Source organism: Accipiter gentilis, unplaced genomic scaffold (genome assembly GCF_929443795.1).
Source record: "Accipiter gentilis unplaced genomic scaffold, bAccGen1.1, whole genome shotgun sequence".
Lineage (NCBI taxonomy): Eukaryota > Metazoa > Chordata > Aves > Accipitriformes > Accipitridae > Astur > Astur gentilis.
The window spans coordinates 44,092-68,891 of NW_026061086.1; the positions used below are offsets into that span (position 1 = coordinate 44,092).

Genomic DNA, 24,800 nt, shown 5'->3' on the forward strand with positions numbered 1-24,800 from the left:
GCTTCAACCGGGAATGCCTAGCCCAGCTATGTTACCGATAGGCTGGCATTTATTAATTATTGACTTAAAAGACTGTTTTTTCACCATCTTTTTACATCCCAGAGATACTGAACGCTTTGCTTTTACGTTACCATCGGTTAATCGAGCTGGCTCAGCTCGCAGATTTGAATGGATTGTACTTCCACAAGGCATGAAAAACAGTCCTACTTTATGTCAACTTTTTGTGGACGATGCCCTGAGAGAAATCCAATCAACCTGGGACAAGACGATAATATATCACTATATGGATGATATTTTGTTGGCCCAACAACAACCATTTTCTGCAAACCAGGAACAATATCTTGAAGAGACATTATATAAGCATGGTTTGAAAATTGCAACAGAAAAGATACAATGTCAACCAGTGTGGAAATATTTGGGATGGCTTATTACAGACTCCCAGGTACGGTCACAAAACCTAGAAATACAGACTGATGTCAAGACTTTGAACGATGCACAAAAGCTGCTAGGAGACTTACAGTGGCTGAGACCAATAGTGGGAATTACCAATGAGGAGGTAGAAGTTTTACGACCTTTGTTAAAGGGAACTGATCTGTCCTTACCCGTGAAATTATCAAGTCTGCAAGAAGAGACAATAAAAAACATCTCCACTGTCATTACATCTCGTATGGTGGACCGCTTTGATCCAGATTTACCTGTCGATCTCACTATCTTACACTCCAAGAATCGGTTCATAGGTACATTAACCCAATGTAAAAAGAAAAAGGGGGAGCCTCGGGTTTTAGAGTGGCTCTTTACGTCTTTGCGACCAAAAAAGACGATACGACAAAAAGATGAAAATTTGGCAGAGTTAATTCGTAAAGGTAGAACGCGATTGTTACAGATTTTGGGTAAAGAACCGGGAACAATTTATCTCCCAATTCGGTGAGAAGATTTGGACTGGTGGTTACAACATTTGGAAATGTTGCAATTGAGTTTATTGACCCAGGGTGTGTCTATCAGTTTAAGCCCTTTAAAAAGTCCAGTGCTAAAATGGATGTCTGGAACAGGATGGATTGAAAAACCAAAGAGAAGTGAAGCTCCTATTAGGAATGCATTAACTGTTTATACAGATGCGGGTAGAAAATCGCAGACAGCAGCTGTCACCTGGGAAGTGAATGGACAGTGGAGTCATCAGATAATTGCAGCAGAAAAAGGAGATTCGCTGCAATTGTTAGAATTGTCAGCAGTCATATGGACTTTTGTTAAGTGGATAAATGAACCAATTAATGTTGTTTCTGATTCGTTATATGTGGCTGGAATAGTATACCGAATAGAAGGAGCAAGGATAAAAGAGGTTAACAATCCTAGATTGTTTGAGTTACTACGGCAACTTCAATCTGCCGTACATCAACGGTCAGAACCATATTGCGTGATTCATATTAGAAGTCATAAATGGTCAGAAGGTTTGGGTGAAGGTAATCAGAAGGCTGATCAATTGGTATCTTTGACTGTACCTCTAAGTGAGTTTGTGAAAGCTCGTGAGGCACGTGAAGCCTTTCGCCAAAATGCCAAGGGACTGTTCAAACAATTCAGAATTACCATAGATGAGGCTAAAGGTATTGTACGAAGCTGTCCAAAATGTAGCCGTTTTGGTCCGGGTTTGGGAATAGGAGTAAATCCCAGGGGTCTTGGTCCGAATGAACTATGGCAAATGGATGTAACCCATGTAAATGGATTTGGGCGTTTAAAATATGTTCATGTAACCATTGATACTTACAGTAAATATATATGGGCAACAGCTCAGGCTGGAGAAAAGGCACTCCATGTAGTTAGACATCTTACTACATGTTTAGCTGTTATGGGGGTGCCTCAAGAGATTAAGACTGATAATGGTCCAGCATATATCAGTACAAAAGTTCAAAAGTTTGTGCAAATGTGGAGGGTGAAACATGTAACAGGTATACCACACTCACGCGCTGGTCAAGCTATTATAGAAAGAACACATCAAGTATTAAAACGATATTTAGTAAAGAATGATGATACTGTGGATATACAAGAACGTCTAGCTCGTACATTGTTTACTTTAAATCATCTTTGTATTCTGGGGCAAGATCAGCCTGCAGCCTGGGTTCATTATATAAAGCCAAAACCAAAGTCTGCTGAGTCGCCAAAAATTAGGGTTAAATATAGAGATTTGAAAACTGGGATTTGGCAAGAACCAGCTGAAGTTGTTTATCAGGGAAGAGGTCACATGTGTGTACTTACCCCAACAGGGTTACAATGGATTCCGTCCAGATGGACTAGACCAGCTGCAAACGATGTTTCTACTGAGACGCCTGGTTTGTAAATAGAACTATAGACTGTTTAATCATTACTAACAACTTTGAACCTTCGCTTGCTTTATAACAGAAAATGGATAGAATTATAACTGGGATGAAGATTTTAATCACATGGTCTGTTATCTTAGGAAAGGGATTGCGAAACCTTCACAAGATTGATCTTCGACAGAATATGTGGATTACTTGGGCTAACGAGACAGGACAGGATTCATTTTGTCCATCATTAGCTACCCCATCTGATCCGTTTTGTACGTGCTTAATTGGGGTCCCTTTAAAAAACATGAGAGGATTTGGGCCTTGGACGACAGCCAAAGTTTATGATGATCTAAATCAAACAAAGACTGATTTCTGTACCATTCGGCCTGGATTAACCACAAACAATTGGTGTGACACATTAAATATCTCCATAAATCCTTTGGGAGCCCAAACACATAGCATTATTAAGAAATTGAATGTTACTGGTATAGAGCCTCAGGAACTTAATATTTTGGGGTCTGTACCTGGAGATTATTGTTTAACTTTTGGGGATTATCAAGGTAAAGATTTAGTTAAAATTAAGAACTTTAGACCTGAAAAGCCAAGAAATGATAGTATCTGGATTACCCCTAAATCTTTTTGGTACTATAACATTACTGGTTATTGTAATGGTTGGAATTGGCCCGTAACCGGGTATGGCAAAGTAAAAAAAGGCAAAAATGTTACCACCAGGACTATTTCTTATTTGTGGGGATCGTGCTTGGCCAGCTATACCTACAAAAGCACAAGGAGGACCGTGTTATCTTGGCAAATTAAAGTTGTTTGCCCCCAGCATTCATCAATTGTTGAATATGAGTAATATAAGTCACAAATCTAAACGTGCTAGATGTGATACATATCAATTGGGACCTGAATGTAAAGATAATGTGGAATTGTGGGAACGCCCGACTTATTTTAGCATCTCTTTTTACACCCCAAGCTGCCTCTGCCAAAGCACTAACCCAATTAAAACGGCTAGCTTGTTGGACAGGAAAACAAATTAATATTACCTCCAGAATAGTAGATGAACTCATCACTGATTACGGCATACCTTATTGCAAAATCGAGCTGCCATTGATTTTTTGTTGTTAGCACAGGGCCACAGTTGTGAAGAGTTTGAAGGAATGTGTTGTATGAATCTTTCTGATCACTCTGAATCTATTCATAAGAAACTTTCCCAATTGCAAGATAACATGAAAAAGCTTACTGTTGTTATAAATCCTGTTGATGACTGACTTGAAAATGGGGAATTACCGGTTGGTTAAAAACCTTGATGAAGGTAGGCATTTGGGGTTTTGTTATTATCATTATTGTACTTATTATTTGTCATACTTTTTCTTATGTGAAGAAGGGTCTAGAATCAGTTGTGAATCCAGTTTGGATTGTTCAACAAAAAGAAAAAGGGGGAATTGTTGAGGAATGCTAAATGGAACAGGGTCACAAGTCTGCAGAGGCATTGTGCAAGCAAGAAGATTTCTGCTTTGACAAGACAGTGGCGAAAGCAAGGAACTTTGTGAAGAGAAGTTGTGGTTGAAGAAATGTAAAAATAAGTAGCCTGTAACCATAAGTATGTGCAGTATGTGAGTGTAACTTTTTTATCATGTAACGAATAAGAGAATGACTAGTAGGCATATGTTATAGAAATCATATAAAAGAACCCTGTTAGAAATAAAGATTGAAGACGCTTGCAGGATCTCATATTGAGTGTTCTGTGTCTTCCCTGCTCGAAACTCTCCGCAGGTAAGGGATAAGACTAGGTGCACCAGAGATGAGCCTGGGGGCAGCGTGTACCGATGTTAGGGGTGGATTCAATAGGCCAGCTCGAATGCATCTATGCCAACGCATGCAGCACAGGCGATAAACGGGAGGAGCTGGAAGCCATCGCGCGGCAGGATACATATGACTTAATCCCCATCACGGAAACACGGTGGGGCGCCTCCCGTGAGCGGAGTGCTGCGACGGATGGCTACGAGCTCTTCAGAAGGGATCGGCAAGGTAGAAGAGGTGGCGGGGTGGCTCTCTATGTTAGGCAGGGTTTGGACAGTACAGAGCTACCTGAGTGCGATGACAAGACAGAGTGCTTATGGGTAAGGATGAGAGGGAAGGCCAATAAGGCAGATATTGTGCTGGGAGTCTGTTATAGACCGCCTGACCGGGTTGAAGTGACAGATGAATCGTTCTAAAAGCAGCTGGCAGTAGTCTTAGAATCGCGTGCCCTTGTTCTCATGGGCGACTTCAACTGTCCAGACACCTGCTGGAAATATGCCACAGCAGAGAGTAAACAGTCTAGGGGGTTCCTGGAGCGTGTGGAAGATAACTTCCCAACACAGGCGGTAGGTGAGCTGACCAGGGGAGGAGCCTTGCTAGATCTATTGTTTACGAACAGGGAAGGACTGGTGGGAGGTGTGATGGTCACAGGCCATCTTGGGCTTAGCAACCGTGAAATGACAGAATTCTCAATTCTTGGTGAGGCAAGGAAGGGGGTAGCAAAACCAGTGCTCTGGACTTGCGGAGGGCAAACTTTGGCCTCTTTGAGGCACTGGTTGAGAGAGTCCCTTGGGAGACGGTCCTGAAGGGACAGACGTTCTTTAAGAAGGAAATCTTAACAGCTCGGGACCAGGCTATTCCCCCATGCCACAATGTCGAATCGCCGAGGAAAACGACAGGCCTGGCTGAACAGGGGGCTTTTGCTAGGAGTCGGGAAACAAAAGGAGAGTTTATCATCTCTGGAAGAAAGGGTGGGCAACCTGGGAGGAGTGCAGGGATCCTGTTAGGTCATAGAGAAAGGAAATTAGAAAGACAAAAGCTCAGCTAGAAGGAAATCTGTCCGCTGTCATAAGAGACAACAAAAAATGTTTTTACAAATACATTAACGGTCAAAAGAATCCCAAGGAGCATATCTATCCTTTAAGGGATACAGAAGGGAACGTTGCCACCAGAGATGAGGAAAAGGCTGAGGTACTTAATGCCTTCTTTGCCTTAGTCTTTAAGAGGGAGACCAGTTGTCCTCAGGTTACTCTGCGTCCTGAGCTGGAAGGTGAGGATGAAGAGCAGAATATATTCCCCCCCCCCCCCCCCCGCCCTTTAATCCAGGAGGAAATAGTTAGTGACCTACTACGCCATCTGGATGCTCACAAATCCATGGGACCAGATGGAATCCATCCAAGAGGGCAGAGGGAACTGGCAGAGGTGCTTCCCAAGCTGCTCTCCATCATCTATTGGTGATCCTGGTCAACGGGGGAGGTCCCAGAGGACTGGAGGCTTGCCGGTATGATGCCCATTTACGAGAAGGGTTGGAGGGAGGATCCAGGGAACTACGGGCCTGTCAGCCTGACCTTGGTACCAGGGAAGATTATGGAACAGTTTGCCTAGAGCGCTCATGTGGCAAGTCTGGGACAAGCAGGGGATTGGGCCTAGTCAGCGTGGGTTTATGAAAGACAGGTTCTGCTTGACCAACCCTATCTCCTTCTATGACCAGGTGACCCACCTAGTGGATGAGGGAAAGGCTGTGGATGTTACCTACCTTGACTGCAGCAAGGCCTTTGATACCGTCTCTCATGGCATACTCCTCGAGAAGCTGTCGTCTCCTGTCTTAGACAAGCGTACTCTTTGCTGGGTGAAAAACTGGCTGGATTTGATTCCATTCTAGGGAACAGAACAGAGATGTAGCAGGAAAGGAAAAAAAAGAAGGCAGGGAGAACAAAGGGAGAGAGACACAAAGACTGGAAGAAGGACAAAGGGATGACAGAGGGAAAAAATAGCGATAGGCTGCAGGAGAGAGATGGAGGAGTTCAAAAAAGACACAGGGAGCATGACAGAACGAGAGTAAGAAACAAGGGCCAGAGCAGGACAGCACTGGAGAAAAAAACAACTGTGATTGATAGGCTGTGAGAGATATGGAGGAAAAGAGAAAAGAGAAGGGACAGCTAGCTTGAGAGGGGGATGCAGTTAGAAAGGATAGAAGAGGGAAGGAAACAAAGAAATACAGAAAAGATCACAAGAGGAAGCAGGGCAGAGGGACAGCAATAGAAGAAAAAAGGGACAGGGATCTGGACAGATGGAGAAAAAAGCAGGAGGAATAGATACAACGTGATACAATGGGACAGGAAGTAAGATAGCGTGACAGACGATAATCATGACAAGAGATAGACTATGAAAAGCACAGGAGATGGGAGAGAGAAAGAGAAGACATGAATAAAAACAGTAGGGAGCACCACAAAGGGTCAGGGAAAGAGAAGAAAAGGAAGGACAACAGGGACACTGAAATACAGAATAAAAAACCCCTCACATATTACACACATCTAATCCACTATCAAGCCCACTTCAGAGTTACACAGTACCTCAGCCCCTTTAAGAAAAGTAACACCGCGCCCGAGCCCATTTCGGCGGCGCACCGCGCCCGAGCCCATTTCGGCGGCGCACCGCGCCCGAGCCCATTTCGGCGGCGCACCGCGCCCGAGCCCATTTCGGCGGCGCACCGCGCCCGAGCCCATTTCGGCGGCGCACCGCGCCCGAGCCCATTTCGGCGGCGCACCGCGCCCGAGCCCATTTCGGCGGCGCACCGCGCCCGAGCCCATTTCGGCGGCGCACCGCGCCCGAGCCCATTTCGGCGGCGCACCGCGCCCGAGCCCATTTCGGCGGCGCACCGCGCCCGAGCCCATTTCGGCGGCGCACCGCGCCCGAGCCCATTTCGGCGGCGCACCGCGCCCGAGCCCATTTCGGCGGCGCACCGCGCCCGAGCCCATTTCGGCGGCGCACCGCGCCCGAGCCCATTTCGGCGGCGCACCGCGCCCGAGCCCATTTCGGCGGCGCACCGCGCCCGAGCCCATTTCGGCGGCGCACCGCGCCCGAGCCCATTTCGGCGGCGCACCGCGCCCGAGCCCATTTCGGCGCCGCACCGCGCCCGAGCCCATTTCGGCGGCGCACCGCGCCCGAGCCCATTTCGGCGCCGCACCGCGCCCGAGCCCATTTCGGCGCCGCACCGCGCCCGAGCCCATTTCGGCGCCGCACCGCGCCCGAGCCCATTTCGGCGCCGCACCGCGCCCGAGCCCATTTCGGCGCCGCACCGCGCCCGAGCCCATTTCGGCGCCGCACCGCGCCCGAGCCCATTTCGGCGCCGCACCGCGCCCGAGCCCATTTCGGCGCCGCACCGCGCCCGAGCCCATTTCGGCTATGTCAGTATTTCAATCCAATTCTACAATGTACTTTTTCTACAATATATAGAAAAGACTTACGGCCTCACTCATCAAATACTTGACAGTATTAGTTCCAGTCGTCTTTTAATCGTTATTTTTACAAATACATGTAAACTCCAAAAATCTAGCATTACCTGAAGAAATGCCACTATTTAGTACCTGCAATTCTCTACGGAGTGGTCTTTTCCACATTCCTCGCTCCCGTTACATCCGTCGCTGCACATCCCGAAGTTTTACTCCCTGAGGTGACATTACCAGCACGATCCCGGTTCCCGGGCAGCAAACGAGCGAGCTCCTCTCATCCTGACAGACTGTCCACTTCCACACCTCGACACAAAACCAGAAATTGAAAAATACCATTACATCACAAGCTACAAAGAGCACCCAAATATTTTACAAACCCAGCACAGAAAAATACAGTTACACTCACGCACTTCACAACCCTGGCCTACTCCCTGCTGGCCATCTAGTCCAATTCCCCCCACCCTTCGCCCGCAAGATCCTCAACTGTCTTCCAAAGACCATCCACCGGACAACATATGTCCCTGCGCTGACTGGCAATTACCAGGTTCCAGGGGAGTGCTCCAGAGGAACGCTGCTCCCGGGAGCCTTGAAAAAAAAAAAAAAAAAAATCACCCTGCCTGTGAAAACCTGGGCCCAAGCCGAACCCCTCTCCAAACATTGGCAATCAACATTGCCTCATGGAGCAGCTGGGACCAGGGGAGAAAAAGAAACCCAGGGCAGGGGAGGACACACCAAACACCAAACCAGATCCCAGCTGGTGTTTTTTATTCTAAGTTTTTGGGGGTTTTTCTTAATTCCCTGAAAAACATCTCAACTCTACATCCAGCCTGAAAGGAAAAAAAAACAAAAAGGCTAAACCACAGAACCCTACAACGTTAGGCACATTCACAACACGCCACTCGTTCAGATCACATGCACACCAGCCCTCACTCTCAACTCATCCATCCTACCACCCACAGGCCTTGAGAGGCCATCACCCCGTGCTTGCGGCAGCGGGGGCCTCAAAAATCGCCGTACCTGCAAAAACCCAGGCCCCAGCCCAACCTCCTTCCAACCTCCCCACAAACTGCCCTTCCGTTACACCAACGTTTCAACACGCACCATCATCTCCACCATCCGTGCATTTTCAACCCGATACTGAGCTTTCACAGTGCCACGTGTCACAGTCCAACCTCCGTAGCAGCCACGTCACCTAAACGCAAGGTTCCTTCAAGCACCTCTCGTGCCCTGTCATCACCTGCAAAAACAACACACAAAGCTTGTCAACAGACACTTCATCCTTGAGAGAGAAGTCAAGTCCTCCACCGCTGCCCTACCCTGCTTCCCACCTATTCCAATAATAACACATCCTCACAGCCAGTGTCCTCTGTGGCACTTGAAAAAAAACCAGAGCATCACAAACACAGAGCTCTCCCAAAGTTACCGATCGCTCCAAGACCCATCATGCTGCTACTCAGACCTCAAGGCCTTGACCATTTCTAGATACTTGCCACAAAGCATCCGCATAAACAAGATGAACACCATTGCCCAGTTCCTGCCTTACTCAATGCTAGTTCACAGTCCAATTGCGATCCCCTCAACTCTTTGCATGCAAAGAGCCCAAAGACATTAAACCTTCTATGCTGCCTCTACAATGCCATACAAGACACACACGAACGTAGAGCCATGTAATTCACATGCAAATATAATGCCATACAAGGCAGTACTCTTACCTCGGTCAAGGCAAAACAACTCAGAGCACTGCCATACCAGTCAAAACGGAACAGGGCCAATGCAAGAGACTCTCATGTGACAGTCAATACAAGTACAGACCAAAACAATACCAAACCAATACAGAACCGTAGAAGGCAAGGCAGTCTCAGGTGGCAATCCATACAAGTACAGAGCACTGCAATACAAAACACAATGCAGGGCCAGGCAATGCGAGACAGTCTCACATGACAGTCAATACAAATACACAACAAAACAACACAAGGCAAAGGCAAATACAGACCAATACAATGCAAGAAAACTGCAAAAAACAGCAAAAGCAAAGCAGTCTCATAGAGCCACCGGCCACATCTTCCTTCTGAGTCCACTCACAGACCAACCTCCTTACAGCACTCTGCTGCCTTCCCCCATCGCTCGGTGGCACACAGCACGTCCCTTCGCATCTGAAAAAACCAAAACCAAAAAAACCCATATCGAACGACTCACCTGGATGCAGAGCAGGAGATGAACAATTCCAGAGGTCTTGACTCCATCTACAAAGACCATCTGGAGTGCAACTATAGCCTGCCATGTTAGAAAAAGAAAAAAATAGGAAAAGGCCAAAACGTTAAGCCCATCCCATGCAAAACCTAAGACCTTAGAGACTCAAATCTGCTTCACTACCCCTCAGCAGCCCATGCCACACAGCTCCAGTCACCTCTGTACAACACTATCAACGTGGCTGTCCACAAAGCCCAGCGATGTCTACACAATCTCAGATGACTTCACAACCCTTGCCTAAACAATCAAGGCAAATCAACATTTCACCCATAGGCTCCTATTGCTGTTCCATCTACCCCTGACTTTAGATCCCCAGACAGAGCAGCTCCAAGCCAAACACACCCATACGCACAACACAGAACGGTACCAACAAGGTGATTCAAAGAGAGAGAAATATCTCAGCAAGAAGAATGATTCCCGGATGGGAGTTGCCAGCCAGCAAGATGACCTACAGCGTCCAAGACCACAAAGCCAGGAGGCTCTACGACAGCCCCAAAGAAGAAGAGGCAAAAGGAACGGCCCGTTACAAGGTAGTACCATCAAAACCAAGATCAGGGACACGCAAGAAGCCTGTCATCAAGACCTAGGAACGTCAAGGTGCAGGGAAGAATTCCCATTCCGAGACAACACATGCCTAGAGAGCAGAGATGCCAAAACAGCCCACAAGAGTGCCGCAAAAGAGAACCAGCGGGAACCTTCCGACACCGATCCACGCTTCAGAGCTCCAAGCGCAAGAAAAGCGGCACCCGATTGGCACACTGCCGATGAGTAAGGCCATTCGAGACCCTAGGGACTGCTCCCAAAGCACACACCACGCTCGCCGAGCGCAAAGACTGATGATGGCGTCGAGACCCGAACAAGGTCCAAGGCACACAAGACACACTACACAAACTACACACCACCACAGACACAGGCCAGAACTGCCTGGCCCGGCACGCGCTGGTGTCGGGCTGAAAAGCAACCCCCTCCCTTCCCCTGCCCACACAGGACTGCTCCTGCCCTCCTACTCTCACTTTAAACCCCCGCCCGGCACTTCCCAGCTCTGTCCCTCCCTCCCAGCCGCTCCCCAGCCCACATCCCTCAACTTAACTTTCAGAGGGCCGAGGGTACGAATCCAGCCTCCGCACAACTCACATGGGCTAACTGGGACCATCCAGCAGTCACCAGGTTCCTCTTCATCGTCTGCAGTGAAGACAGTAAAAAAAACCCCACCAACAACACAATCAGAAGAGGCAGTAAGTAACCCATCAGCCAACACCAGCTACTTTCCCAAAACCCCACTTCATCACACACACCACAGCATTATGCTTACCTGCTCATTCCAGACCCTGCAGCCGTCATCACTCATGGTACCGAAGGTAGCAAGACACACAAAATTAGCATGGCACTCACGAGAAGTTACCAGTCCTATTCTCCTCCTCCCTAATCCACAGCTTACCTCAAACGCTCATCCCATTCCAAAGGTGGCCCGCACAGCGCCTGCAAAACAGAAGGTAAATGCTTAACCAAGCAACCACCTAATACTTTGATATTCAACACTGGTCCAGCCCACAACCACCCACCTCACCTTCTCAGACTGCTCGTTGGCCTGCGACTTCACCCCTCTGAAGCTGCGTGCGCCACCTGCAGAAACCAAAGCAGAAGACGCATACTGAGAGGCCGCCCGAAACCTCAGCCTGCCCGCACGGATTCCCAACTCCCTCTCCTTTCCCTTGGCCGCTCGACCACCCCACTCTGTCGTCAAGAGCTTGCCACATCAAGGCATGCGTACCGCCTGCAAAAAACAAACGACAAGGGATGCTTCCAAGTTTACCAACAATGCGACGCCTCCGAAGGAACAGTTCCTTTAACCCAGCCAGTCACAGCTCACCTTGCACAAGACACCTCCAGTACCGATGGCCCGCTTCGCTCCTTGCTTCGCACCTTCAAAATAAAAGAAAAAGAACCATATCAGCTAGTCATAGAGCCACCAGCCACATCTTCCCTCTGACTCCACTCACAGATCCACCTCTTTACAGCACTCCGCTCCCCTCCTCCGTCGCTCTGGGGCACTCATCTTGTCACTCCGCATCTGAATAAAACCCCATATTGAACGAGTCAGCCTGCATGCAGACTAAGAGCCTAACAACTCCAGAGACCTTCATTCCATCTAGGAATACCAGTACTCCAGCTACAACCAGCCATTTTTTTAAAAAAAAAACAAACAAACAAACAAAAAAATCAGGGCCAAACTTAAAGCCCATCACATGCAAGCCTCAACACCTTAGAGACTCAAATCCGCTTCACCACCCCTCAACAGCCTCTGCCACAAGCCTACAATCATTTCCATAAAAAAATCTCAACATGGCTGTCCACACAGCCCACGAATGCCTACTCGATCCCAGATGACTTTACAACCCTTGCCTAAACAATTAAGGCAAAACAACATTTCACCCATAGACTCTTATCGCTGTTCCACCTACCCCTGACTCTATAGCACTGGGCAGGGCAGCTCCAAGCCAAACACACCTGTGCACAAAACACCACAAGACAGAACACTACAGACAACATGATTCAGAGAGAAAACTCTCGGCAAGTTGTCTCGGCAAGACATCAAAGTTCGAGGAAGGTCTAAGCGCACAAGACAGCCTACACAAACTACACGCCACCGCAGACATGGGCTGGAACTGCCCTGCCCAGCACGCACGGGTCTTGTGCTGAAAAGCAACCCACTCCCTTCGCCTGCGCAAAGGCGACTGACTGCTTTGGGACAGCCCTCTCTCCCGCGCTAACTTTAAAACCCCTCCCTGCAATTCCCAGCTTTGTCCCTTCCTCCCAGCCTCTCCCCAGCCTGGGTCCCTCAACTTAGCTTTCAGAGGGCCGAGTGTCCAAAGCCATCCTCCACAAAACCACACGGGCTAACTGGGATGGTCCTCAAGGGGACACATTGCTCTTCAACATCTGCAATGAAAAAACAAACAAATAAACAAACAAACCAGAAAAGGGAGTAAGCATCCCGCTGGCCAATGCCAACTACTTCCCCAACTCCCCCCTCCTCACAAGGGCCACCGTGTTCATTTCCCCGCTCATTGCAGACTCAGACCCTGCAGCCATCGTCACTCATGCTACCTAAGGTACCAAGAGACACCAAGTTAGCATGGCACTCATGAGAGGTCATCGGCCCCATGCTCCTCCTCACTAATCCACAGCTCACCTCAAACGCTCATCCAATTCCAAAGGTGGCCCGCACAGCGCCTCCAGAACAGAAGGTAAATGCTTATCCAAGCAGCCCCATAACACTTTGCTGTTCAACACTGACCCGGCCGACAACCGCCTCACCTCAGACTGCTCACCGGCATGCAGCTTTTCAGGAGACCTTATAGCAGACTTCATGGTACGTAAAGGGTGCCTATAAGAAACCTGCAGAGGGGCTTTTTACAAGGGTGTACAGCCATAGGACAAGGCGGTAACGGCTTTGGTCCTAAAGAGGGTACATTCAGTTTAGGCGTTAGGAAGACGTTTCTCACTAGAGGTAACAAGGCACTGGAACGCATTGCCCAGAGAACCTGCGGATGCTCCCCTCCCTGGAAGCATTCAAGGCCAGGTCAGATAGGCTTTGAGCAACCTGGTCTCATGGAAGGTGTCCCTGGGGGGGTTGGAACTAGAGGATCTTTATGGTGCCTTCCAACCCAAACCATTCTACGATTCTATGACATTCAAATCCAAGTGCAAAACCCCTCTGAGAAGGGCTGGTGAACCCTCCTCCCTTTCCCCAGCAGTCCCAAAACTTAAGAAACCCCTTTTCTTCTCCTCAACACTCAGGAAAGGAACCCCACTGCTTCCTGACACCTCCTGCCCTCGGTTTGCACCCCTGAACCCCCTTCAGTGGCTACTCCTCAGGAGCCACTCTTCCAAGCCACATCCCAAATTCTGGGGGCACCTCCTAACCTACAGCTTCCCAGAGACTCTGAGCTCTGCTACATGCCCATAAAATAAAGTCAAGTGCCAAGCCTTGTAATCTACAAGGGGCCTGCCACAAGCTGCAAAGATTCTAGGGACAACATGGCATTCCGTGGGCAATGAGGAAAGGCGACGAGGCATCCCAGACACTGAAAGGCATTGTGCCTCACAGCCCTTCTGCTTTCTTCAGAAATACTAAAACTCCATATACAAATACATACAAGACGTTCACCCTAACACCTGCTAAACAACTTCACCATCAGTCCCAATAAGAGAAATATCAGCAATGTACACAGCATACAGCAGAACTGGTGAAAAAAACAAGGTTACTTTTTCAAAAAAGTTGAGAATTCCAGGAAAACACAACACATGAAGAATTAGGAAAAAAACCAAACAGTGCATACTGTTAAACCATCTTTCTACCCCTGAACACTCAAAACAAAACTACTGACCTGAAAAAAGAAAGAAAGCAAAAAAAAGAAAAAAAAAAAAAAGCACAGTTGCATACAAGTGTTACTTTCTACCACACATGCTGCTGAACCTGGACTAGTCCTGAAGCTCTTACCTCAGGCAGACACCTCTTCCCAAAGGGCTGAGCCAGCTCAAAAGCTGCAAAGCACTCAAGGAAGAGCTGAGCACCAACACCAGAGAAACCCAGGAGCACAATGAGCTCCCCCAGCAGAGGCTGTGGCTCAAATAGCCCGAGCTCCCGCCCACCACCCTTAGCGCAATCCCCTGGGAAAGGGGAAGGGCAAACCATCAGCAGTTATAAAGTCAGCTGGAGGAGCAGCAGCACTGTTCTCACCTGCCTTAAATTTACAGCAAATGAGACCCTGAACAGAGAAAGTGACCCTTACTAACAACGATGATACTTGCTCCTGTACTACAACTACACCTATTGCATCAGCAATGGGACCAGGTAGGGAATTCAACTTCATTTTTCTGGGGCCTAGATAGAAAACAATAGATGCCCTTCTAAACTAGGTAGGAAACTAGCTCATCAAATGCAATGACAATGTTGTTATCAAAATTGATGTGCTTCAGTTTCCTATAAAAAAGCCAAAACACTCTGGGGTTATGCTTCATTTCTAGCAAGGCTGTGCATACCACCTTACTTCTACCAGAACTACCTTCTGGATAGGAATGAATCAAAGAGCAGAATTTGATCCCTTAAGAATTCCATCTCCAAAATATCTCGGGTTGCAAAACAAATTATTTCCTGTGAATAGCCAATGATGCAGAGTCCCCCTGAGCATGTCTCCAGCTGACTCCCTTAACAGAGGTACAAGAGCCCCAAAGCGCAAAAGACACCAAAAAACCCCCATGGAAATACATGGGGGGGACCAGGCAGCAGCCATGCCCCACAAGGACAGGCCAGGGCAGGGCAGGGGGGGCAACAACACCCCCTGCAGTCATGCAGGAAAGGGTCAGCAGAAGCCACACCCCCACGGTTTGGGGGAGGGGGGGCTGCAGCCACAAATGACACCAAGAAAACACGGAACTTCAGGGATACACAGCTGGTGGGGGGAAGGGGGTGATGCCCCCACCAATCGGCATGGGAAAAAAACTCACAGGGAAGGTGGGTTAGATGGATAGTTTGCGGTGGAAAGATATGTGCGCAAAAACATGCACAGGCTGGGGGGGGGGTCATGCATGAGGTTTACCTTCACCAGGGGCTCCACCCAGGTAATCCAGAGTAGGTAACCTCATCTGGGATAATCTGCAACAGCAATTCCACTCTGGGTTCTTGACCCAACACCAGATAATCCACACTGCCTGCCCCACGGAGGGGGTGCTTCCCACAGGATGGGGCATCTGTTGAGCATCACCACACCCTTAGGACAACACATCTGAAAAATTAAAATCACAAACTGTATTTCAGCATATTAAGAAAATAACACCAAATGAATAGAGGAATTCCAGCAAAGGGAGAGGCTAGCAGGTGCCCTAATTAGGACTCGAGCTAAACAGGTCAGCTCACAATACAACACATCCTTTAGAATGTAGACCGATGAAAACTGGTTTGCTGTTAGATAACTGTATAAGTGAGATTTGATAAATGATCATATATTAACATTATTGTTGAAACAGTAGACAAAGGGGACCTGGGGACATAATTACGAAAGTGTAGTCAAGTGATTAACTAGGAATTATTCATAAGTTTTGCAGTTCTTTGCTCTTATGACTAGATGTTCCTGTGCGCTAAATGAGAACAATGCTGAAACTGACCACATGTGATTGAAAGAAACTGCGTTAAGCTTCAAGATCAAAGAACAAGGACAAGAATAAAGACTTTGAGGAGAGCCAGCAAGAACTTCAAATGGGTCGGTGGTCGCAAAAGCATCCCTTCGTCTCAAATGGATACTTCATTGCGCGTGATCGGATGTAGGCAGTGCTATGATAATCGGTTGTCGTTGGTTTTATGTATATGTATACTAATCTGATTAATAAGCAATTAGTTATTCTATATAACCTGTTTGTGCTAAAGCTGTGGCATACACGCTAGGTGGAACTATCCCCCGTGCATCCAGCGCTGCAATGAAGAATGCCCGCTTTCTAAAACTCCAAAACGAGTCTTAGGGAGTTTCTTCGACTGGCTTTTCAGTATCAGAGGCACAAGGGAGGAAAGAAAAAAAAAAAAAAAAAAAAGGAAAAAATAGGCAGGGGTGTGGGAAAGAGAGGGGACCAGGGGAGGGAGGGGGAGGGAGGGGCAGGGAGGGACCAGAACGCCAAAGAGGGGAGACAGGGCCCTGAGGGCCCGGGGCTCACCACAGCTCTTGTTCTTGGCGCTGCCAGGAGAATTTGCCAGTTCAGACGCTTCTTTCTGCTCCTCTCCTGCTCCCCTCCTCTTCCGTAACTCCGGTGGCACGGCCGACCTCCCTTTAGGAGTAACACGCGTCTCGTAGGTCTCGCAAGACGAGGCTTCCTAGGCACGGAGCCTCGCTCGCACGCTACGTGGCCGTGCTGCATACGGACCCTGTGGTGCACCTCGGCAAGCCCCAGGGTCTGCTGTAGCCATCTGCATGTGGCATCAGGGTTGCGGGAGTGACAGCAGCCAGTCAACAGATGCTGGCAAGAGATTTATAACAAAAAATAACGCCTGGTTCAGGTAAGAGCCTGAAGGCAGGCCACAAGAGACCCAAAGCTGCTTCGTGCCAGAGGGGCAGCTCTGTTCGGCAGGAAAGGCCGCGGCCCAGCGCACCAGATGCGAGCGGCCCACCTGCAAGCGAGCGATACCCCGGCGACCCTGGGGCTCAGTTGGGGTGGGCACCGCTGTGCTATCAGAACGCTGCTCTCCTAATCCTGCACGCACGCAAGGCTTCTTGCACGGGGCTTGTCTCTTATCGAAGAGACGCTACTACTTACCGCCCTGCTCTCCGGCGTGCAAAGTAATTAGATGTTGAGGCAGGGAAAGCAAAGAGGCCTGTCGGGATATTAGATGTCCTCAGCAGAGGACCATAGAGCCCTCGAGGTTCCATCTTTGCTCCCCACAGGAGCGTGGCTCCGCACTCCTTGCCGCTCCTGCCAGCAAGCATCACAATTGCCCTTTGCTGCCTGCATCACGCAGTACCTGCACGGCCCCAGTACTGCCGCTTACAGAGCGGGAGGCGCTCGCTATAAAACGGCGATGAAGAACAAGGACGGCCCGTCGAGATGGCAGGAGGAACACAGAGAGCCTCCAGCATTAGCCAGGCAGGGTTTGCAACTCACCTCGTGTCCTGGTTTAATGCCAGCCGGCAACGAAGGCCCACGCGACCGCTCACTCGCTCCCCCACCCCCAGCGGGACGGGGAGACAATTGGAAGGGCGAAAGTGAGAAAACTCGTGGCTTAAAATGAAAAGTTTAATCATTAAAAAGGAACTACAACAACAACTTGTAAGGAAAAGAAGGAAAAAAATGACAGAGAACAGGGTGCAGGCAGCACACCAGGGGTCTGGAGCCTGATGGATGATGGAGGGTGGTGGTGTGGAATATGGAGGAGGGAAAGGAGGGAGGCAGGGCAGGAGATAGGAGAGCAGGGGGTGCAGGGGGAAACAACTTGCGTTTGTTAAAAACTCGTGTGGGTGAAGGGGATGGGCTGGAGCAGGAGGTGGGGGGGGCATATGGGGGAGACACAGACACAGGGGGTAGGGCATGTGTGGGTACAAAGGTGCACGGGGTGTACTAAAACAAGTTGTGCTGCTTCACAAAAACATGGTCCCACCTGAATTCAGTAGGGTTTCTTCTGCTCTTAAACATTAATCAGGCACTTAAAAGCTTCAGTAGACTTGTAAGTCCAAACCTCCGACAATTTACATAGTCTTATCATTTCTGATATCCATGATATGTGAAAATAAATCTTTCAGTTTAATAGTTGTCACTGAGAAAGATACGTGTTAATCTAAACAACACAAGGGGAATAATATCATGTTCGCCATGTAGACTTTACTAAGAGCTTGAAATTAACTTCTCAGGATCTTTTAAGCTTCTAAGCATAAAATAATTAGTGTAGCTTACAGATGTGGAAGAGAAATATTTTGGTATCATAACCAAAGTAGCCTTCTCCTCTGTGAACTGCAACACAATCTATAATATTGTATCAACACTTCAAAACCCACTCTGTCTCTGCTCTTTTCTCATCCAATGTTTTGTTTATTTCAAGAAATTCTTTCATTATCTATCCCATAAAATGAGAAATAGATTATTATGGAAGAGCTCCTAAGATAAAAAGTTAATGCATTAAACTAGCTGTGATATAAAAATTATTTGAGATATATTTATGTGTGATGTTCTGATGAATTATCTAGTTGTTTACAATTGCTAGGACTTCTCTCGGTAGTAAATCACTGGCAATGTGCATGAACACAAGAAACTATTCATGGGGCACATTCATCCTTTATGCAGTTAAATGAAGTTTTTAAATCACAAAAAGATTTGGCTGTTACACAGTCTGTGTAAATTACAGGATAGTAACCCAAACCCCAAGACCATGTCTCTCCTACTTTGCTCTGTTTCAGAATAATCTCAGCTTGCAAAGCAGATCAGTTTTCTGTAACACAGATAACCAGGGTTCACACAGTCAGACTTTTCATCAGTTAGAAGGCCACAGAAAGAATCATACAGAGACCGAGTATCTTTTCCTTAAACATCCTGTTTACAGACAGCTATGTTACCTCAAAGTGCTATGAAAGTTACTTTCTCTAAAACTATCTTCCTTTTTTTTGCCTTCCCCCCCCCCCCCCCCCAAAAACAATCTTATAGCTTAATCCTTATAGGATTTTTTTCAAGGTTTTTTTTTTTTTTCTAAGGAGTATCAACACATGAAAACTCTAAATAGTTTCAGGAAGGTCAGTATTTGCTACAGTTGCACTTGATCCAACATCCCACTTTTTTTTCCAACACGGAAACGAGTTCAACCGAGTTTCTTTGAAGAGCCATGCAGGAGAAAGTACAGATTCTGCTCTGTCTGCTAACAAGGAGGCAAAGGAGCTGCTACCGATTTGAAAACTATATAGGCTCTGCTGTGCCCATTTTGAACTGGGGAAGAAAAATAGCCCTTCTTGTTTCAATATTTAGGTCCACTTTTTCTCATTTGCAAAGTAGATCCACTGCCTTGGGAGACTGACCAGAATTACCTGGAACAAACATTATTTTTGCCTACGATCTGTTTGTTAGTTGAGAAAACAGTCACTAGGTCTCTATGATAATATATTACACGATTTCATCGAGACATTTCTGTCTCAAGGGGCCCAGTTGTATTTTATTTTCTAGTAACACAGTATCTATCCAATTCCTGTCTCTGACTTAAGAGATGAGCAACATGCGATTTCTTCAATGTCTACTTATCACATGAGGAAGTCAACAAAACTCTTTTCACAGTTACAAGCACTTTTCAAAGACATGACAGTTCGCTCCGGTCATCAACTGACCCTGAACAAGTTGGAAAATATAAAAGGATCAATAAATGTGAGAAAGACCTTTGGTATGAGGGAACCCAGACAAACCGGTGCAGCTTTCTTCCCTACCGATTCGAAGAGAATGCTGTTTGGCTGCTGCTTATACGCATAATCCACAAATCATTTGCTCTTCTTCTTAGCCAAAGGGCTAAGGCAGTGCCATCAGCAACTTCATAACATACCTGAAACAAGAAGCAGATATTACGGCTCCAAGTCTGAGGAAACGGCATCAATGATTAAGACAGCTCTAACATGGAAGGCCTGGTAAGTGGCAGTGGTACAAGGCACTAGCAATTTATCAGGGCTCTCTTTCAAATGCTGGCATTTTCTGTGACTTGGATTTTGCCTATTATTATGAGATCATTACATCACCTATCACACAAGTGTAACTTTGTTAACTTTGAAATAAAAGCTGCTAGACAATATACAACACAAAGCGAGGGAAGTACACAGTGATTTCACAGGCAATCTGGAACTGGGCACCTGACTTGAATTCCTGACTTTGAAAACCTCTCTCCAAATGACTTACCATCTTTCACTAAGATCCAGCAGCAGTTCTCTCCTGTGCCTCATGCTCTTCTGTAGTCATCCGAAGCCCACGGAGCTGCACTGTAAGCTTGAAGACCAGGATGCCAGCTTCATGTCCTATTTCTGTCACCTAGTTTTTATGTGCCGTGTCTTGCTAATCAAAAGGCCCAGTGATTCCTCGTCACCCATCACACTTGAGTTAGTACATCCAAGCATTATTTCTGCAGCGCTACATTTGCACGGATTAGCTGCTGAACCCTCCAGATGATGTACTGCTTTTCAAGAAGGGTGTAGTATAACTGGTGAGGGTCTACAGCAAGTCCAAGAGGGTGCTCAATGATGTACAGGAGTCTGACTTCAAAGCATAAATTGAAAAACAGCTGCTTAACCTGGAAAGGGCAATACTGAAGAGAACTAACAATGTTTAAACTCTAAAAGGTAGCTATAAGCAAGAACTTTTGTGTACATTCACTGCACACAGGACACGGAATCATGGGGCTTAAATTACAACCTGAAAAACTTAGGGTATGTGGCAATCTTTACAACAGTAGTAACAATTACAGGAAACGTTTAAGAATAAATTAGGCAAGCATTTGTCAAGAATGGTACAGAAAGTTCATCATTCACCTCTAGAATGAGAGCAACACTAGACTATCTTTAAAGGTTCTTCTTTCCCCACTGCTGTCCCTCTCCGTATTTCTACCCTCAAACACAAGCATCATCCCCAGCTGTGCACTTACAATTATATCTGCATATGCACATGTCTAGAGATGCACATTTATTTCTTCGTTACACACAGCTGAAGGAGAGTACTCATAGGTAAGCCAATTTACATAAACAGCTTTTGAAAGTTAAACACCTCAGCTTCTTGCAAAACGTTAGCCCAACAGAACACCGGGAGCGGTATGTAAATCCTTATTCCAAAACTGCGTTCTCTTAAATCTTAGGAAAACCATTTCTAATATAAAGCCTGACTTGTCCATTTTCTGACACTCCCCTTCTCTGTCATCAGGTACTTATTAGATAGTAAAACAACTGACGGGGCAAACACCGTAACTAGCACAATAGCTGACTTCCATAGCAGTTGCATATCATGTCTGAATAAATGTGAGTTTAGTAGGTATATAGGTAGATACACATTCAGAAATGCACAAGAACTGAAAGGAGTAATCTGTAACTGGTAGACTAAGAACGCTGCAATAGCATGCAATGTAAATCAACATGCACCTATAGGGAAGGGAAGTACAGAAACATTCTTCTGGATTAAAAAAAAAAAAATACGCAGCAACGGTAGGAAAAGGTACTTGGAACGTGCCACTTTCAATCCACTGAAACAATGTCTGCAACAGCAGTAAGAGCACTGGCAAACTACCTTCTCTGTTCCACAGGGCCTTGAAACCAATACGCATTGTCTGCTGCCAGTTGCCATTAGGAAACAAAGGCACTGCGATCAGTAGAAGTGTGTAGAACACCAAAAATGAAACTTTTGAATATGTCACATGCAAGATCCTCATTCTCCGTACCGTCTACAAGATTACACAATTGTAAAATACTTTGTAAGAATGAGAATCCTGAAGTTTGCCTTGGATTAAAAAAGTTTTAAAATTCCATTTTGTTTTGAGGTTTTTTTCCAAGGGTTTTAGAAATAAAAGCATCTTGGTAAAGTGATTTTCACACACTGCACAGACACGAGCAGTGTTTCTCCCACTGCGAGAGGAGTATCAAAATACTCTTATCTAATATGTTAGACAAGAGTGACCAAGGTCACAGGAGAATCTGTACTTTTCCACTAATTACAAGGAACGGGCCAGGTGCTTTGTGCCTCCTATGCAGCTGGAGCATGCAGTTGCCTGGTAACTTGTTCTGAGCTATTGCATCTTAATCACATATACATGTAGGAATACCAAGCTGACCGCTTAGGTTTATCAGCCAAAACAGTTTACAGCAACACAATAGTTCAGAGCAATTCAGGAAGTTTAACACTGAATTTAGGTATGTGCTTATATGGTTTGATGAACAGAGCTTCTATAAATGAAAGGAAACAACAGAAGTTATTTATATGTGACTATGGAGCATACAAAAGGTATGGTCTACAAAGCAAATATCAATTATTAGCAATGTTTACCTGTTCAAAGGGCGTCTTGTAATGTCTCAGGCTCAACAAGCATAAACTGACAGACTGTTATGATTTGAAAATTTTAAAAAAGTTCTAATAGTGTGCCCAAAACGGAGGTGTTTCAGTGTTCAGGCTAGACTCATTGTCTCCAGTAAATACATATCTTAGTTCTAACACAGGATAAAAACTGATTTATAAATTGCCTCTTGTAAAAATGAAACTGTTCCAATTACCCTGTTCACTCCTATTTAAGATATTAAAGAGTGCAAATAAGAAGTAACTTGAACCAATCCCTCCCACCCAGCTATAAACCAGGACCATATACAGCCCTTGCAGACTACACAAGGTCCTCTCTCATTCCAGCCATATCATTAGCAGAAGCTGTGCAAACCCATGTAAATCAACAGGTTTTTCAGGCATAAAAGCAGACTGCAACAGCAGTTAAGCCACTTCTTACAACTGACAATGTCATACTTCCATCACTGATTATAGCACAAGAACAAAAGAGAATGGGTCTTTATTGTCCTTCATGAACTTGAGGGGCTGCAAGAAACCAGTGAAGTCACAAGCCTGGATTCTGTAACGTCGCTATCAGCATAATTTCCAGATCAAAGATCCGGCCTCCTGTTAAGATCATCAAACATAATTTTGAGTTCAGAGGACAAGTCGTCCCAACACTATGTTAGGTAGAGTATAAAACCTTATCATCAGATTCTCAGCTAGTTTAAGTCAATGTATTCTGTCTGTTCCGCTGAAGTCAATGAAACTAAACACACTATCACAGGAAACAGATATTTCAGCACGCCTCAGACCTGGAAAACTATCTTGACAAATGCCCATAACTTTTAACACAAATTCTCTGCACTTCCCACGATCTCTCAACAGCGAGCAGTAGTAAGACCCTAGCATTTACTTGCAACATATTTCTTGCATAGCATTCATTTTTATTTTAATTTTAAAAGGGGCAACTAATAAATAAGATTTTTGCAGCTACTCACAAAAATCAATAAGCAAAGACATTTGTTCCAAGATTTAAATTACTTGTATAATTTAAGAAACTATCAAAGCTCTGTAAAGTAAAATAGATACATTTACCTACTAAGGTAGGAAACTACAGACAAACTTCAGGAAATGACCAAAGGTGCAGAGGAGAGGCTAATAGGCTAAGGCAGAAAACAACAACAACAACAACAACAACAACCACAACAAACCCCAGGAGTTCTACAGAAAAATGAGTGAGCAGCCCACAGCACTGGCAGACAACAGATTTTTTTATCCCCACTTCCTCCACCCCTTCTTCTTCTCCACTCCCCCCCCTTTTTTTTTTAAAGGAAATCATTTTTCTGTTGTGAAACATATTGTCAGTGATGCAGTTGAAGCCAAAAGTTTAAATGAGTTCAGGAGAGGATTAACCGAATTCTAAGACATGTGCCAACACAACTGCTATAGAAAGCATCTGCATCATGGTGAAATGCAAACAGCTACTCTGATAATGACACATTATTATTCACTAAATTTGCCTTTTACCCTGTTGTATAGTTACTAATGTTGAAAAGAGTCACTGCTGTGCAAGAAACTAAAACTTACAGCGCTTTATGCTCGGAGAGAACTGTGGCCCGTCAGCTCGTGGCTGTGAAGTCCTACAACTTAACACGTTTCAGTTGCACACCAACAAGTTCTGAGGCGCACTGCTGACTGTATTCAATAGTCACAGCTTATGCAGGAGGATATGGTAAACTTTACTTATTTGCTTTTAACCGATGCTCCAAATATTTTAAAGTCATTCTTAAAGCAGGTTACTGGTTTGATTACCCTTCATACAAAATCCTCCTTCAAATGGAGGTTTCTCTTCTTTTCAGATTTAAGGCATGAACAGAAACCACACCTGCATCATCACTGAAATCAGTGCCTATTTTTCAATAAACTTTAGCAGCATCAGAATTCGTCCTCAAGTACCGTTCATAAAGCAAATGCTTCATTCTTCAAACCTTTTTTTAGCAAATGTTAGTAATGCTGTACCACAGACTCTCACGCCCAGTCACACATGTTCTTCCTGAGACTGTTACGCAGCTTCGTATTTTAAAAATCACCATTCTAACTGTGTAGCTGATACTACTGGTTCTCCCCTTTTTAAAGTCTGATGTTAAGGGAAAGCTGCAAGTCCTGCAAAACCAGGCAGACTTGCTTGTTCTTGCCAGAGAGAAAAAGGTTAAGCATTATTGAAAAATAAGACTATTGCCTACCTCTAAGTATCCATAAAGCTATCAACATGAACTGTATGGTGGCTTGTTAGCATCAATATTGGAACACGGGCATGCAAAATGTCCTTCAGTTAAATTCCAACCTCTATGAATTAATTGGTGGGCAATTCCCCAAGGATAGGATAAAACATCTATCAAAAGCCAACAGTAAGCCAGAAATCTCTTTCCATTTCATAGGGTAAAAAAAAAAAAATACAGTGAATCCTGAAAAAAGA

General features: G+C 46.0%; 1 long non-coding RNA gene across 3 annotated transcripts; it reads right to left on the minus strand.

The window, feature by feature from the left end:
• Nucleotides 1-7,758: 7,758 nt before the first annotated feature.
• On the minus strand, nt 7,759-23,984 carry LOC126037388 (uncharacterized). Of its 3 annotated transcripts, XR_007505677.1 has the most exons (4): nt 20,210-20,651; nt 9,646-9,708; nt 8,657-8,792; nt 7,759-7,858 (listed from the first exon to the last, which is right to left on the minus strand). It is a non-coding gene; the product is annotated as an uncharacterized LOC126037388 (long non-coding RNA). The 3 variants fall into 3 exon arrangements; XR_007505678.1 differs by lacking the exons at nt 7,759-7,858; nt 20,210-20,651 and adding an exon at nt 23,912-23,984 and having other exon boundaries at nt 8,597-8,792; XR_007505676.1 differs by lacking the exon at nt 7,759-7,858 and having other exon boundaries at nt 8,597-8,792.
• Between the last annotated feature and the right edge of the window lie 816 nt (nt 23,985-24,800).